Source organism: Atta colombica, unplaced genomic scaffold, assembly GCF_001594045.1.
Source record: "Atta colombica isolate Treedump-2 unplaced genomic scaffold, Acol1.0 scaffold2, whole genome shotgun sequence".
NCBI lineage: Eukaryota > Metazoa > Arthropoda > Insecta > Hymenoptera > Formicidae > Atta > Atta colombica.
Window position 1 is genome coordinate 865,712 of NW_017259293.1, and position 17,339 is coordinate 883,050.

General features: G+C 35.4%; 1 protein-coding gene across 5 annotated transcripts in view; it reads left to right on the forward strand.

Moving 5' to 3' along the window:
• The window catches only part of LOC108687079 (dual 3',5'-cyclic-AMP and -GMP phosphodiesterase 11), a 332,230-nt gene that overhangs the window by 288,656 nt on the left and 26,235 nt on the right, over nucleotides 1-17,339 (forward strand). The window lies entirely within an intron of this gene.

Genomic DNA, 17,339 nt, shown 5'->3' on the forward strand with positions numbered 1-17,339 from the left:
CACAATATAAATTATTAGTATTAACTTAATAGAAATTATTAATATAAATATAATTTTTTTAAATAAAGATTCTTTATCGCTATAGAGATCGGTTTCAAACGCGGTTTTCTCCACATGGACGAGTTTAATTTGGACCATTCTTCTTTAGCGAAGATTAAGTTAACTCGCGGATTAAAGCTACTGCGCGAATTACAACGAAGACAGATACAATTCAAGACAAATATAATTTGCAGTAACATTCTATAATTTCTTCTAATCGGAAAATATGTCCTACGGTTTCTTTAAAATACATTCGATTGTAACAACGATATTGTCATATATTTTCAGGTAATATATTCGAGGCAAGATATCCATTCTTGATTCTCATCTCTTCTACTGGTAAGACGAAACAAAGCGGAGCTTTCGTTGTTCGACACAACGTATCTATGAAAGAACATGGTTGTATCACGGAATAATGGCCTTGTTTTAAAGTTTCATCTGTTTCTTAAACATCGTGAAACTTGAACAATATTTTCTGACAAATATAAATCATCATCATAAGATAAAGTTGCAAAATTTAATTATAACGATATATAGAAAAAAAAACACAAAATAATATGCTAAAAAAATAAACACAAAATAGTATTAAATCGTAATGACATAGGTTTGTGGTCTGGACATAGATTTTTTAAATATCACAAATTCATATCATTATGATTTTTTTGATGATTGAATTTATTATGATCAATAATTATATTATATCATCATTAACCACATACATCTTACGATTTTTGCAATGATGATAGCTGCTCACGAAGTAAGCGCAGCAAGACAATAAGCGATAACAATAAATTTCGATAGAATGAAAAATTGAACAATTTACATGTTTTTTTTCAGAAATAAAAAAAACGAGTACATACATAAAAATACTTATTTTTGATTAGGATTCAATAAAAATTTTTTCGAGAAATTATAGTCTTTTAAAATGTTATAAGCACCAATTCATTCACTAATGCCACATAAGTGCGAATTCACACCAATTCTAAGTTTCATAATCGCTCCTTAACAGATCACGACAAGAGTGATCATGGGAACGCTTACGTCGTACATAGTACTTGAACAAGATTGTCGTAATGGAGAAAAAATGACACATTTACTCCGAGAGATGATAGCAGTTTGAAATTTTTACTGATGTGAATTCGGTGTGGAATTTCAGGATTAACCCTAATTGATCACTGGGGAGGGGAGGGGGGACCTAATTGGTCACTGTGACCCCATTTAAATTTTCATCAATTTAAGGAGATCCTAAAAGTAGTAATGCTATGGGAGTTCTAACTCAAAGAGGAATGCGGGGCGCGGGGGATTCTTCGGAGGACGTAATGCGGAGTGGCAATAAGACATCATAGATTTTGAGAACTGCAGTCATGTACAAAACAACAAAAAACAACAAAAAAGAGAATATTGCCATGAACAAAAAATAATACAAAAAATAAATAGTTGTAAAACGAAAAGTGTTACAAAGGCTATTCGCCGGTATATGCTCCAACCGTTTTTCAGCCAGGATGTGGCATAATATAATTTTTCTAGAAACAACATTTATTAATTATTTTAAATAAATACCAAGTTTCATAATTAATCGATTGAGTGCCAACATCTGACTGCTATCGAATTTGATGATATTGAAAACGCAATGTCTCCTTCTCTTGAAAAGAGCCGATCGTTTATCCTTTTTTTTGGAGGGGACATGACAATCGAACATAATTTTGCAATATGTTTCAAGGTTAGTAGAAGTGTAAATGTAAATGAAACTCGATAGAATTGTATTTTCATTTTTTATGAAGGTGGAACGTTTTTTTGAAGCATCCTTTGAAAATGAACCCATACTCTACTCTGAAAGGAGGGAGTTACAGATGAAAATTCAATCTAGAAATGTGCCAGATTATAGTACGTTGAAATTTATAAGAGCGAACTCGTCTTACTGTTAATAAATCATTGTAAACGTGGATCGAGATTTCAGTCAAGAGAGCGCGATCTGTTGAAGTGATCCCACCAAATTGTTATTATACTTTGAAGGAGTGTTTCGCGTGGATAAAAGAGTGCAATGAATTTATTAAACAGCTTGAAGAATGCAATCATGTCAAGCGTCCTCTCGGCTCTCTACTGGATACAGACAATTTCTAATTGCACGACTCGAGGATAGATCAATTAGAGAGATCAATTAGAAAGACGATTTCTGCATTTTAGTGATGATTACACGAGCACTAACAATGACAATAACGTGAAAAGATCTTTTGGCGAGAGATCGATGTAACGTTTGAAAATCGAAGTTTAACCGGAGTGGTAATTAACGTGGACTATATCGAACCGCGACGATTTTTAAAAGACATCAGCAGTGTAGTGCCCGAGCGAGTGCAAGACACACTAGAAAGACATAACTGTATAAAAATGAATACAATATTTAACGTGAATCTTCCTACTCACACTATACGATGATGCTGAATTTTCAAAATATAGAATTTCCTATAACTTTGAAAAACGTAACGAAATTCGAACGTCTCAATGATGTGTTTATTAATGTATCGAGGGACAGAAAACGCTAAACGTTCTCCCGATACAATTCGCTAACAAAGGAGAAACATATCAATTGATTTTATATTTGCAAGATTTGCGAGACGACAACGTGAGCCATTTCGTATAGATCAAGAATCTGTCTCAGCTCATGAGCTTGCAATTGAGTAAACATCACGGTCAAAAGTACATTTGCGATCGGTAAGTATATGATTAATAAAAGCGAATTCTTCTTTAAAAAATTAACATTATTTATTTTTATTTGCAACTGTTTACATTATTTTCATTCCAACGAGAAATTACAGTCATACATGGATAGGTTGCGATGGATAAACGCGCTATCCAATTACCGAGCGACGACAAGTGGTTGAGTTTTAACAACTACAATAGGAAGAAACAAGTTCCATTTGTCGTTTACGCTGATCTAGAATGCATTCTCGAGAAAACTGATAGTGATCAGGAAGCATCTATCATTATCATCATCAAGCATAGGATACTACGTGCGTTGTTCGTATGATGATTCGCTATCAAAATATCGATTTCGTCACGGTCCGGATTGCGTTTCATGGTTCGTTGAAAAATTGAAAAGTTTAGCGCATCGCATAAAAAAAATTTTAGCAGCTAATGGTCTCAACTGGAAACTTTGCCGAGCGAACAGTGGGAGATATTGCGCAAAGCGACGCATGTTACGTGCGAAAAGTCTTTTGCGCTAGACGAATAAGCGATCATTGCCATTTAACCGATCGTTACAGCGGCCTGCGCATTCATATTGCAATTTAAATTATAAAAACTCATATTTTATTTCCATAGTTTTCTACAATTTATTAAGCTATGATTCACATTTTATTATCAAATAAATAGCTGCAGCATATGAAGGCAGTATAGTATATTATTACCAATAACAAAGAAAAAAATATATATCATTTACAAACAATGTTAAAGATAAAAGATCAAATTCGCGAAATAACATAAAATTACGACTCATCGATTTTTATAAATTTTTAAGTACCAGTCTTGATCAGACAAATTAGCATCTTTTCTCAATAAAATAAACTTTGATAATAAAAATGAACTTCGAATTTTACAATGCGAATTTCAAAATTTGTCCCGAAGAAGACTTCGAGTTACTGATACGAAAAGGGATTTTTCCATACGAATACATTGCGCTGACAAGCTACAGGATACCATCGCGCGAATCATCATTCTACAGTTCCTTGACCCTGTATCCGAAAGCGATTACGCGCACGCTGTGAACGTATCACAACAATTCTCTGTTCAAACTTTGGAAGGATACAGCGATCTATATTAAAAACAGATATGTTGTTGTTAGTCGATATATTTGAAAATTTTCGCGATAAATGTATTGACAAAATGTTATGTTATACATTATCGCAACTTGCAGCAGTGTATGCGTCACGTCATCTTCATGTAACAAAGATTTATCGCGTGTTGCAATTCGCACAATCACCATGGCGATTACATAGAACTTAATACAAAATTTAGAACGCTTGCGAAGAATGACTGAGAAAAATTTATTTAAGTTAATAAATAATGTAATCCAATTCCGGCAAAACCATGAAGAACGTGCGCAATCACATCGATGTAAAATTATTAACACAATGGGACGATGAATGCGAAGCCGAATTTTCACAGCAGAAGTGTATTTTCTGATAGCAATTGAAATTCCTAAACTTGAATTGAAGTTCAACAAACCGGTTTACGTAGGAATGTGTATACTCAATATATCGAAAGTCTGTTTATATGAATTTCATCACGACTATATGTTACCGCTATAAAATGTAAACTTATGTACATAGACACTGATACCCATATATATCGCATCGATGACTTTTATGAACAAATGAACCATGATATTATTGGGAGTACAAATAAGTTTCTGCCGTTTTTTATCAAAAATTAAGCATTTATTGTGAAAGAACAGTACATAATGTTTTATTCAAAGTAATGGCCATCGCTAGCCACTACTTTTTCTCATTTTTCTGGGAGCATGTGGATACCGCGTCTCTTCATCTTTTGAAACTATCCAATCATCGATACAATTTTTGGTACCTTCATATGATGTGAAATGCTGCTCAAACAGGCCATGCGTCATCGTTCGGAACAAGTAGTAATCGGAAGAAGCAATGTCTGGAGAATACGACAAGTCGGGTAGATCTTCCCATTTGACTGTTTCTAAGTAGGTTTTGACTGGCGCCGCAACATGTGATCGAGCATTATCATGCAGGAAAATAATTTTGTCATGCCTGGAGTAGTAATGGGCGCGTTTTTCCTTGAGTGCTCGGCTTAATCTCATCAATTGTGTTCGGTAGAGAGCCCCAGTAATGGTCTCGTTCGGTTTGAGCAACTCATAATACACGACATCAAGCTGATCCCATCAAATACACAACATGAGTTTTTTTCCATAAATATTTGGGTTGGCTGTCGATGTTGAAGCATGGCCAGGTGGTCCCCATGATTTCCTCTTCTTTGAGTTATCGTAGTGGATCCATTTTTCATCACCAGTAACTATGCGATGCAAAAAACTCTTTCGTTTATGCCTGGCAAACAGCATTTCATATGTGAAAAATCGGCGTTCAACGTTTCTCGGCTTCAGTTCATATGGAACCCAATTCCCTCTTTTGAATCATTCCCAATGATTTCAAACGATATGAAATTGTTTGTTGAGTCACTCCTAATGTAAGTGCAAGTTCTTTTTGCGTTTGGCACGAATCTTCATCCAATAATACTTCCAATTCCGCGTCTTCGTATACTTTCGGCCTTCCGCTACATTCTTTGTCTTCGACGTCAAATTCACCGTTCTTAAACTTTTGAAACCACTCACGATAACTTCTCTCACTTAAAGCAGTATCACCATATGCTTCTATCAGTATGCTTCTATGAACTTCAGCTACAGATTTCTTCAAATTACAGAAGTAAATCAAAAGTTGCAAATAACGCTTATTCGGCTCAAAACTCGACATTTTCGTTAAAAAAAAATATGATGCTAATATTTCAAGAATCACTAATATTTCAAGATTATGGTGTTACCGGATGTCCAATTTTACGATATGTCGTTTTACATCAAACGATTTTAATTATAATTTATTAGTGGCGCCGTCTTTTGCAAACGACGGAAACATATTTGTACTCCCAATAAGACATATCGATATCCATGTGATCATTATAAATGTATTTCAAGTTGTTATCATCCTGAATAGGATTAGCAGGTGCGCATTGTCGCGTATCAGATGTTTAGGTATTTTCGTATACATCTGACACAGATAAACGTAGTCGACGTTTACATGGCGACCCATCAAGAAGTATTCTCTCACCGTATCCTGCTTGTCACATGCCACATCTTCAAAGATAAAAATAGAATTTGGGCGCGCCTCGCTCAGTGTAACGACGTCGCTGTTGTTAAGGAACTAGCCGATTTCGATAGACGTAAATAAATTTTCGAAATATAAATACTTTGGCTGTTGCAGCAATTTCGAATAGACGTACACATTCTCGAAACATGTGCCGTTCAAACTCTCGAGCAAGCTTATGAGAATGGTGGTTTGACCACAATTCGACGGGCCGCAAATAATCACACCTACAGTACTCGGCAGCATTTCGTCATACTTGCATTTCTCCACGCCGTCTCCCATCATTCGCGATTTTGCATCGCAGTTCATGACGCATATCATCAGTGATTGCCGAATACAGTGATACGAATTTCATGCTCTCCCTACGGATTGTGCGCTCTCGACCGCCTATAATTAAAGGCATGCGAATCGCATAGTAACAAAATGTATCTCGCATTGTATCATCCTTTCGACATTCAGGACTTGACCGCCGAGCAGTTACAGTATATACTGAAGGTACTCTTATGCGTGTACGGTGACTATTTCGACCATGTGTGGGACAAGCTTCACAAACATGTGAAAGTAGATACGGAGATTCGAACCTATTGTCGCTGCTATGAGAACTACTATCAGTCGTGGCAGCGGATGGTTCGGTACCGAAGATAAAAGACTGCAATGAATGTCGCGCGGCGATCTGATGAATTGAGCGCTAATCGTGCTTTCTTTTGAGTTACATGTCCCAAGCTAGTTTTATGGTCCAGGCTCGCTTACGAAACGATTAGCAAGAGGTGACATAAATCCACTAGATGGCGTGCCGAGAACACGATATTGTGTATTCTCGGAGTAACGATTTCACCGATAGACACGCGGCGGACACGATACTCGCCGATAAAGCGCTAGGTCGCGTCACGTGAAAGCTTCGATTTTGAGTGAGAGAGCCGCCGCTGCTATCGTCTGGGCAGCGATGAGAAAGTCAAGACCAAGATCGACATGAACATGAAATCAAAGAAGAAGACGAGGAAAAAGACAACGAAAAAGCGGACACTATCGATGGCGAAATGAGGCGGTGCGTAACCGTTTCTGCCAATGTTGGGTCTTTGATTGGCGGAGCGGCCAGCGTGGCGAAAACGATAAATGATAGTAAAACCGCGCGATGTCAGCTCGAGGAACTGCAACATCACGATCGCGCGATGGAACAGCGTCGCAGACTGTATCTCGCTCCACACAAATACAGATGCGAACTGTATTTCAGCCCCTATAAATGGATGAGGCACACATGGAGCAGCGAAGAAAAAAAAAACGCCAAAGAAACAATAAAAATGCTCTCGGGTGCAACTACCAACGTGCAATTGGACGTGCTCGCGAGACGTATGCGAATATCGTATTTTAGAGGTGTTTTCATTTTACCTTTGCTTTACCGACGAGCGGTGCATGTCGAAACGAAAGCAGTATCGTGAATATGACGATGCAACAGAGCCAAGTATTTATTGGGTAGTCTGTGAAGAGGAACAACCGCGTAGTGTACAGTTTCTTTAATCTTCGACCGTCTAAGAAACTGATGCGATATTTCGGGAACGGTGTTACCACGATAGAATACAATCGCACGTACTTATCAGACGTACAATCAGAACTTCTGGACAAATGTGCTTGCGATTCTACGAACAGTCGATGCGCGCGAATTTATAAAACTTGACGAGGTTTTCAGTATTCTTCGAACGCTTTTTCCGTAATATCATTGACACTTACGCTGCGGGAAGAGCAATGTCCTCACAGCAAACTACTTTTCTGCCATAGAGTTGTGTAACGACGACTACAAGTTTGGTCTGATAATCTTTGAAATTTATCACGATATCGAACGTAAACAAATCGAACAATAAATTCTATTTCGGCAAATACTATGCAGAAATTACAATTCCCAAGGGTTCGTACAAAGTGCGAGACATAAATGAATTTTTGAAACGTGCGATTTTATGGAAACGTCCGCGATGCACTTGAAACCGTGACATAGTACGTGGTAACAATGACACCGATGACGACGATAGCAAGGATGAAAAATCGACAACACTCCGCGCAAACTATAAAACGAGATGAAATGCGAGATTAGATACAGAATTAACTTTGACAAGCCCAATAGCGTCGGATCGCTGCTGGGATTCTCATCAAAGTGTATATTGCGACCGCGAAGATGGCACGAATCGGACATGTCGATCATAATGAACGTAAACGTTATCCGCATAGAGTGTAACGTGACTGCGGTCGCGTAGCAACAGCAAAGGTATACACACAATACACGAAGCCGAGTGTGCCGCCGAGATATAAGATATCGAAAGGCCCGCGCAAATCATTTACTTGCCGATCACCGCACGGAGCATTACGGATCTTACGATACGCGTTGTCGAAACGGACGTTTGCTCGAGGAGAAGAGATTATCATCAGATTACACATGCGACGTCGACAGCGATAGCGAGAGCATGAAATGCTCGTGTTAAACAGAGCGGAGCACACGCAGAAAGATAACGCATTCTTTATGAGAGCAAATCAATAAGTTTTTAGAAAAACATAGTAAAACACATTTTTTTGATCGATTCATTTTTACTTCTCAACATAGTCTCTTTTCAGCTCGATACACTTGATCCAACGATTCTCCAATTTTTTCAAGCCGTCCGAATAATATGATTTATCCAATCCTTCAAAATAAATCTCTGTTTCGGATGAATTGTTCTCTGGTGGTGAATCTCTTTTTCTCCGAACCATTTCTTCAGATTTGGAAACAAGAAATAGTCGCAGGGGGCTAAATCTGAATATGCTGGATGGGGAAGCAATTCGTAGCGGAATTAGTTTCGAATTTGGCCATCAGTGCCGGTGTGAACCCATGCATCTTGATGGAAGTGCACTTTCTTCTTCGAAATAGGGATATTTTTTTCTTTAAAATGTTGTTGAAATGGAGCAAGGCTACTTATAATCGCCATTGATCATTTGCTTCGACGGAAAGTAATCGATATGAATTATACCGCGTGTATCTATCCAAAAAAATTGTGGCCATCACCTTTCCGGTTGACTTTACAGTCTTCGCCTTCTTCGGAGCTGATTCACCCAGTGAAATCCATTGTTTTGACCTCCTTCGTCTCGGGTGTGAAGTAATGGAGCCATGTTTCGTTCACAGTAATGAATTGACGCAGAAATTCATCTGGATTACGTTGAAATATCTCCAAACTTGTTTTGAAATCGTCACACGGTCACGCTCCACAAACGGCACTCATCTTGCCGATAACTTTTTTATACTCAATTGTTCATGCAAAATTAAAATCACTGTGATATGCCTATGATCTCAACAAGCTCGCGCACTTTCACTTCATCATCAAACCAATATCGTTGATCATTCAAATCAATATCGTGAATTTTATCGATGATTTCTGGCGTAGTAACCTCAATTGGATGTCCCGAACGAGGTGCATTACATATGGATATACGACTACGTTTAAATTCATTCACCCAATTGTATACAGTACCAGCAAATGCTGGTGCAGATGCTATGAACATTATCCAATTCGGTTTTGATTTCTTTCGGCATTAAACTTTTCATATGTATATGTTGAATCACTGCATGAAACTCGTTTTTTTCTATTTTGCAAAAAATACAAAGATTGTTCGCTTTAATCATCTACAGAAATGAAACTACGCGATGAATTCCATTCAAAATTTGACAGTAATCAGCTGAGAAATGCTTCGAAACACTACTCAACGTGCTCTCGTTTGTCGAGAAAGGACCTTTTGCAATCATTGACTGCTCGCGACAAAATGAATCCATCAAGAGTGCCACCGTGGATGTACGCATAGAATTTGACTGCAAGGAGAATGTACCTGCAAATACTATATAGTATATAGTCTCATCATATACGATCGCATGATTCAATATAATCCGTTAACCAACGTTGTGCGCAAAATCACCTAAATGCATTCTCCGACACGCTATAAAATATACGATTCATCGAAATCGATCGCAGGTTCGAAAAATCGTTCGCTATGACTGTACCAACGTTTATGGATCTGCAAGGATTTATTGGAAAGAAATTTATCGTGAAGGAAGTGGCGGTGTTGAGAAAAGGAGCCATTCTCTCTCACTATATTTTTACATGCCATGGATTTTCTTGATAAAAGTATTATGCTTCTTGGCTGAATGCTTATCACCATGGATTGCGATGGGAAAACGGGATGATTCCGCACAGCATGATGAAACTCCTGATTAGCATCAATTACAATGGCTGTAATTGGTGGGGAAGAAGATGACGACAATAAGTATATGTACTCTCGTATACGTTAAAGGATGTGAAAAACGCGAATGATTGGATATATTCGATAGCGACGATTTGATTATTGAGATCCTGGATGCTGATTATAAAGATATAGATTCTTTTAATAATTTAGATGTTACTAATACTATGCGATGTGTAAAACATGTTAAAAATTGTGCGTTACAGAATATTTAAGATATATAGTTGATGGTCCCAACGCCAAAAAGGAATATATCAAGTTTAAAATTTGAGAATTTTTAAAAATACATTTTAAATTTCCTCTTTCCTTTCCTTGTATAGTTAAGAATTAATTAATAATAGCTGTTGAGTAATAGTAGTAGCAGTAGTAGTAATACGATTTAATAAATATTGAATTAGTCGATAAGAAAATGCGCTTGGCAATTTATACTATTATATTAATAAAAATATTATCATAATTAACTATTATATTGTATTATATTCATAAAAAATATTATCATATTGAGTATGGCAAAAAGTTCGTGGCGATTTTTTAGTAAAATTAAAGTGTTTTTCTTAGAGTATTGAAATCAATTTATTAAACTAAATATGCTCCATTATTTTCTATAATATTTTGCCATTTTTGGGACAGAGCCCCAATAATTCCATCGCGATAGAACTTCTGTGGTTTCTGATCGAAAACTGCTTCAAGTGATTTTCACAGGCCTCTTTTGAAGCTAGTTTTACACCATTAAGAGAGTTCTGCAGAGACCTAAACAAATGATAGTCTGAGGGTGCTATGTCAGGACTATACGATGGATGCATTAAAACTTTCCAGCCAAGCTCTCGCAATTTTTGTCGAATCATCAAAGATGTGTATGATCGACCGTTGTCGTGATGGAAGACGACCTTTCCTATTGATTAATTCTGGCCGCTTTCTCTCAATTGCTTGTTGTAATCTCTACAGTTGTTCACAGAGTTCGGAATTAATTGTTTGATTGGACGATAACAGCTCATAGTGAATGATTCCCTTCCAGTCCCACCACACAACATCACCTTCTTCCTCGTCAATCCAGGTTTTGCGATTGCTTGCGCCTTCTCTCCTTTCTTTATCCACGATCTTTTTCTAGTTGGATTGTCGTAGGTGATCCATTTTTCATCACCAATTATCATTCTCTTCAGAAATGGCTCAATTTCATTCCATTTCAGTAGCGTAATGTTAATTCGGTCCATCATGTTCCTAACATTCAACTTGAGAAGAATCCAAACATCAAGTTTCTTTTTGTATCCAGCTTTGTGTAAATGATAAAAAACTGTTTTGTGGTCGATGCCTAATTCTCTAGCAATCTCCACAGTGCTCACAGAGCTCACGCTCATGCTTATCACGCTCGACTTTTACCATGATTTCATTGGACTTTTCAGTGATTGGTCGACCGAAGCGAGATTCATCTTTCACATCGAAATTTCCAGCACGAAAGCGAACGAACCATTTCCGTGCTGCTGATTTTGATAGAATATCTTCACCGTAAATAGCGCAAATTTTTTCATAAGCCTATGCAGTTCTTGCCTTTATCGTAGTGATACTGCAAAATGTAGCGAATTTTTTTCTTATTTATTTCCATTTTCAAAATAAAATAATTTTTGATCCATTTCATCGATTTCAATCTTTTTCGGCTCAAAACAAAGGTTAAAATGTCACTTTTTAAACGCACTTCTAGTGTTGCCGATGTGATTAGTAGTTGCTGACTGCTGAGCATTTAATGCCATCTAGCGGAAAAAACGCCACGAACTTTTTCCCACATCCAATAATTAACTAAATCATATCATTAAATATTATCAATTTACTTAAATCGCGTGTGAGAAGAAAACTTGGAAAAAAGTGAAGAAGAGAGCGAGAATAGTATAAGTGTAGAATTGCAATGGATGGGAGAGAAAAAACAAAATCTCTCTACCTCAGATCCCGGTGACGCACTCCCCTTCCTCGGATCCTGTGACAGCCCCCCTGCGTGCGCGCGCGCACATACACACACACACACACACACACACACACACACACACACACACACACACATACACGCACGCACACGCACGCACACGCACGCACGCACGCAATTTACTTTTCATTCTTTTCTAATTAAAATTATTTTCTAACTAATATTATTTTATTAATATTATTTTCTATCTAAAAAAAGATGAAGAGTTGGTTAAAGAGTTAGAATCGAGATTAAAATTACGAGGGCTATCTAGAAGATAAACTTCATTTTTTAATTTTGTTGCTTCAGAAATGCGGTATGCCTGCGTATTGAATTTGTTAATTCGTTGGCAAGGAATTAACGCGATTTTCAATTATTCCCAGCAAACGAGAACGGATTGGATAAATCCATCTAAATCAGGTTTTCGAATCTGCGTTATTCGCGAAAAAGGTATTGAATTTTGTAGAGACTGAATACACTGAATTCTAATCTGAATAGTCTTCAACTTAAGATTAATATTTCGCTTCGCAGGAATATCTATTCTACTTTCCTGCAAAAATTATCCTCTCTCGCAATTTGTTTGCAGTTACAGCTATATACAATCATTACACATTCAGTATTGCTTTAGTCGCTTGTATGAAAAATCCAACAACAGCAGCAGTAATGTACTCCGCTGTAGGAAGCATACGAAAAAGAATTATTACAAAAAATTATTCCACTTCAAAATAATGAAATTCCATCATTTACGAAAAGATGTGTCAAGTAAGTTTAAGAATTCCCCATTTTATACTTTTTCAAATTAAGTATTTAATTAATGTTTCTTTTATTTAATATTTCTTTTATATCTTTTATAGCGCGCCCATGCATCGTGGGGTTCGTATACTAGGCAGGAAATACGCATTGACACGTACGGGATACAAATTTCTAGAAATTGGTATCAACATTAGTTGATCGAGCTACGTGAAGATTGCGATAGGAAATCATTGTGAAACGAATTAATATTATCTATCGAAACATGGAAAGGACTCTATGAACAATATTGGAACATTCAAAATGTCTTCGGAATCATCACAAGAGTAATTCTATTAGCGTTGGAACGCTGATTGTTCGATTCAATACGATTTAAAATTGTATGCTTGGAATCATCCGATGTACGTTTAATGATGACTGAATTATTAACATTTGTTTATGTTATTGTTTATGTTTAACTTAAATCAATGCATTGAATTAGCATTCGATTAATTGATTGGTATCGTCGAAAAAGTCGATACAAAGTTTACACGATTCTTGAATATCACGTGTATCCATTGTAACAGATGCTAAAGATGTACCAAACGTAATATGCGCTAGTGATTACTTTGATAAAAATCAACTCCTTGACTGCGAACTGTTAGCTATAATTTTTTGTGCGTAAGAAAAACTTATGTAAAAGAAATATAAATAAAATTTTTAATCTAAAATTATGATATAATTTGTAATGTCTTCATCCATATATAAAACAGGAGGCTGGAATATGCAGCTCGTGTCTCTTCTATTTTTTTGTATAGAAGATATCTTTTATGACTGTACATGTGTATAAAAAAATTATTGAATAGAAAATAGCTATAATATCAAGAACAATATAGAATCGCTCTAATGAATTAGGTACATGGAAGGATGAAAGAAATAAGCAGGGATTAAAAAATACAAAATTTATTATTATTATTATTTATTATTACATTGATTTATATGTAGTATTAAAAAAATATTTTTAAAAATGCAATTAGGCATCGAGCAAGTATCGATGGCTCGAACATCAGTGGTGTTTTATTGTTCAGGACATCAGCGTTTGATGGCTTGAGCATCAAGCGCTTTCTGGAAAAAGAAAACAAACTTGTTAATTATTGTTCGCTTTTAGCAGATAAAATGCATTAACACTAATCACTAGCCATAAACGCATTTGTAAACAAAAAAGATACCGTTTAATTTATATTTTGCCGGTGTTAATAATTGACGATTTTAATGCTTTTTTTCTAGGACATTCCTAATATCTCGCTTTCTCTCTCGACAGTGATAGACTTAGTGGACATGGTGACAAGGGACGGTACATTTTACTCGATCGCTTTTTGACGTATATAGTCTTTTATTTTGTCCACTTTTATTTTGTTTAACGTTCGTAACTGAAGCTTACGATTAAAAAAGCTTCATATACTATATATATATATATATAGTATATATACACTGCTTATATACAATACTTGTCCAGTTCTAGTCTTTTTTAATTTGTACAAATAAAGCACATATTACATGGAAATATATATCACGAACTTCTGCACTCCGAACAGTGTTTGCCATCTATGGCCGCATACGATCTAATAACATGCTTACGAATGATGTACATGTGTCCGTTAATCTCGTCATACACGATGTGCACAAAATTGAATCGAACTACCTATTATATGGTATAACAAAAATATATCACTATTTCGTCAGCATGTTCATTGCCATTACTTCCTCGGGATGCACTATTTTATTCTTATTATCTTCACTCTGATCACTCCTCATTCTGATCACTATTATAGCCACCATTCTCCGATAATGCGTCCTCATCATTGTCCATTATTGCCTCAAAATTCATCTTCGAATACTTCATCGATGATATCCATTAGACCTTCTTCTAGTATATTACAAACAATATACACTATATTTTTCATCAGTATATTATATGATTTTAAGAAAGCTTACTTCTAGATTATACACTTCGAGACCTAAATTCATACTGTACTCTTCTCTTCAGCTGGAGTAATTTTTTCTAATTTTTTTTTTAGGAATGCTGCTTCAAAATTATATCCTTATAAATTTAAGAAATTTTAAAATTCTAGAGTTTCATTTAAAATTTTTCACTTAAAGTGTTTCAGTTCCTTTTATTTCATATACATACAAAGACACAATTACTGCATTTTTCATAACAGTCAGACGTCGGTGTTCGAAATATCAATCATTGCGCGACCAATCTTTATGTACTTATCTTAGACATGCTTCCATCCTCAAAATTTATGAAAATACAAAATCGAGTTTCACTTACATTTATTTCCACTAACCTTGAAACATATTGTAAAAACATGTTCGATTGTCATGTCCCCTCCCAAAAAAGATAAACGATCGAGGCTTTTTTATCAAGGGAGGGAGGCATTAAGTTTCAATATCGATTTCGATAGCAGCCAGATGTTGGCACTCAATCGATTAATTATGAAACTTGTGTTTATTTAAAATAATTAATAAATGTTGTTTCTAGAAAACTTACGCCATATCTTGGTTGGAGCATATATTGATAAATAGCCTTTGTAACACTTTTCATTTTACAATCATTTGTTTTTTGTATTGTTTTTTTGTTCATGGTAATATTCTCTTTTTTATGATGTTTTTTGTTGCCTTGTATGATTGCAATCTTCAAAATCTGTGATGTCTTATTGCCACTCCGCATGACGTTATATCTCCGAAGAATCCCCCACGCCCCGCATTTCCCGAATTAGAACTTCCAGCATTTTTTCAATTACATATTTACAAAAACTGCTGCTTCAATTAATAAAATTAAATGCAAAAGTATGTAAATATTTTAAAGAATTAAATGTTTAAAGGGAATCTCCTAACATTATCTGTGTTTTACTGATTATTTTTTAATAAGTCTTTTTCTAACTCAGATTTAAAAACCCTTTTCCACAAATAAAATATAAACAATAATATAGTCTAAACCAATTGATTTTAAATACCAGCATTACTACTCCTAAAGCCTCCTGTTTTACTATGTAAGCATATATAATTTTTATATAAGAAATACTTTTTTTCTTCTTTCACTGATTCGAAAATCCTTTTTAGGTATACGCATTAATATGTATCTGGAAAGTGGAATTTATGCCGAGATCGATCGAAAATTTCAAAACTGTTAAATATTTTTTATCATTGCTTAGTATAATATGGCATCTCAAGTTATGGCAACGTTTGCTTGATACGAAAGCTTTACAACGTACGAAATAATAGTTCCCAAACACGCAGTTTACGAACAAACTTTAGAATTAGACTTAGACGCTTTATCGAGAATTTGTTATATTTGTTATACGAAAATTGACACGTAAGTGTGACTGCGTATATCATAAGTTGTGTGGGATATTGCTGTGGTAGTATAGAAAGACATATCGATGTGCGGTGCGTGGCGCGACCTGTGGTAATTTCGTCGGAGTTCGAGCTTTGCTTTAGGATCCTCTTAAATTTCGAAATAACGCCTGACACTCCATCTACCAGTAGGTTGAGTCTCTAATTACATTATCATGCAGTTGGCATGGCGTAAAATGCATTAGTACGTTTTCAACAATCGAGCGAAATGGACATATCACATTGTTGGAGTCACAATAATCAATCTTCAAAATACTTTTTTTTGAAATGCCCACTACTGCAATAATTTTTTTATCGAAGTGCAGCATCTAAAGACTTTATACCTAAAATTTTATGCAAAAAAATAAAAAAGTTCATTTTTCTAATGAAAAAAATCACTTTTCACATAGACTTCCATTCATAAATTTTTTTGACTATTTTAAAATTATTAATTCAGCAAAAAACCAATGCGAATACATATTTTAAAGTTCAAAGAATGTTCCTCATTTTTTTTATTCTATACCTATGAAAATAAAGCTGACAGTTATTTAAACGTACTGGGATCATGACATTTTATTGACCCTGTGTGATCATTGCGTAATTTTCACGAAGTGTGATCATCGAGGGTTAATACACAACAAGTAAAAGTTTAATGCCTATTACAGTCGAAGCTAGATCTTAGATGCTTTTAAATAATTTTTATTTGAATTTATGTACTAAATGTGTAGTTATTTGAACTGCGTGCCGAAATTTTTCGAACTTATAAACGCAATCAAACTACTATAGTGTTACGCCTAAACTCTCGGAACACGCGCGCGCGCTACTTGCCATTTGCAAGCTACTATTGTCTATTGTATTTATGTTAACTATAGTTTATTATCATACTTTATGTATATTACTTTGTTAACATGTAGTCTTTTTCATATAGCTTTACAATAAACTAAATTAAATTAAAATAAATTAAATTGTTAATAGTCTATTGAATGCATTATAAATCACAAATTAATACAATTTATAAATTGAAAAAATTATAAATTAATGTTATTATAATCTAATTTACATATTAACCCTCCTCCGCCCCCCCCCCCCCCCCC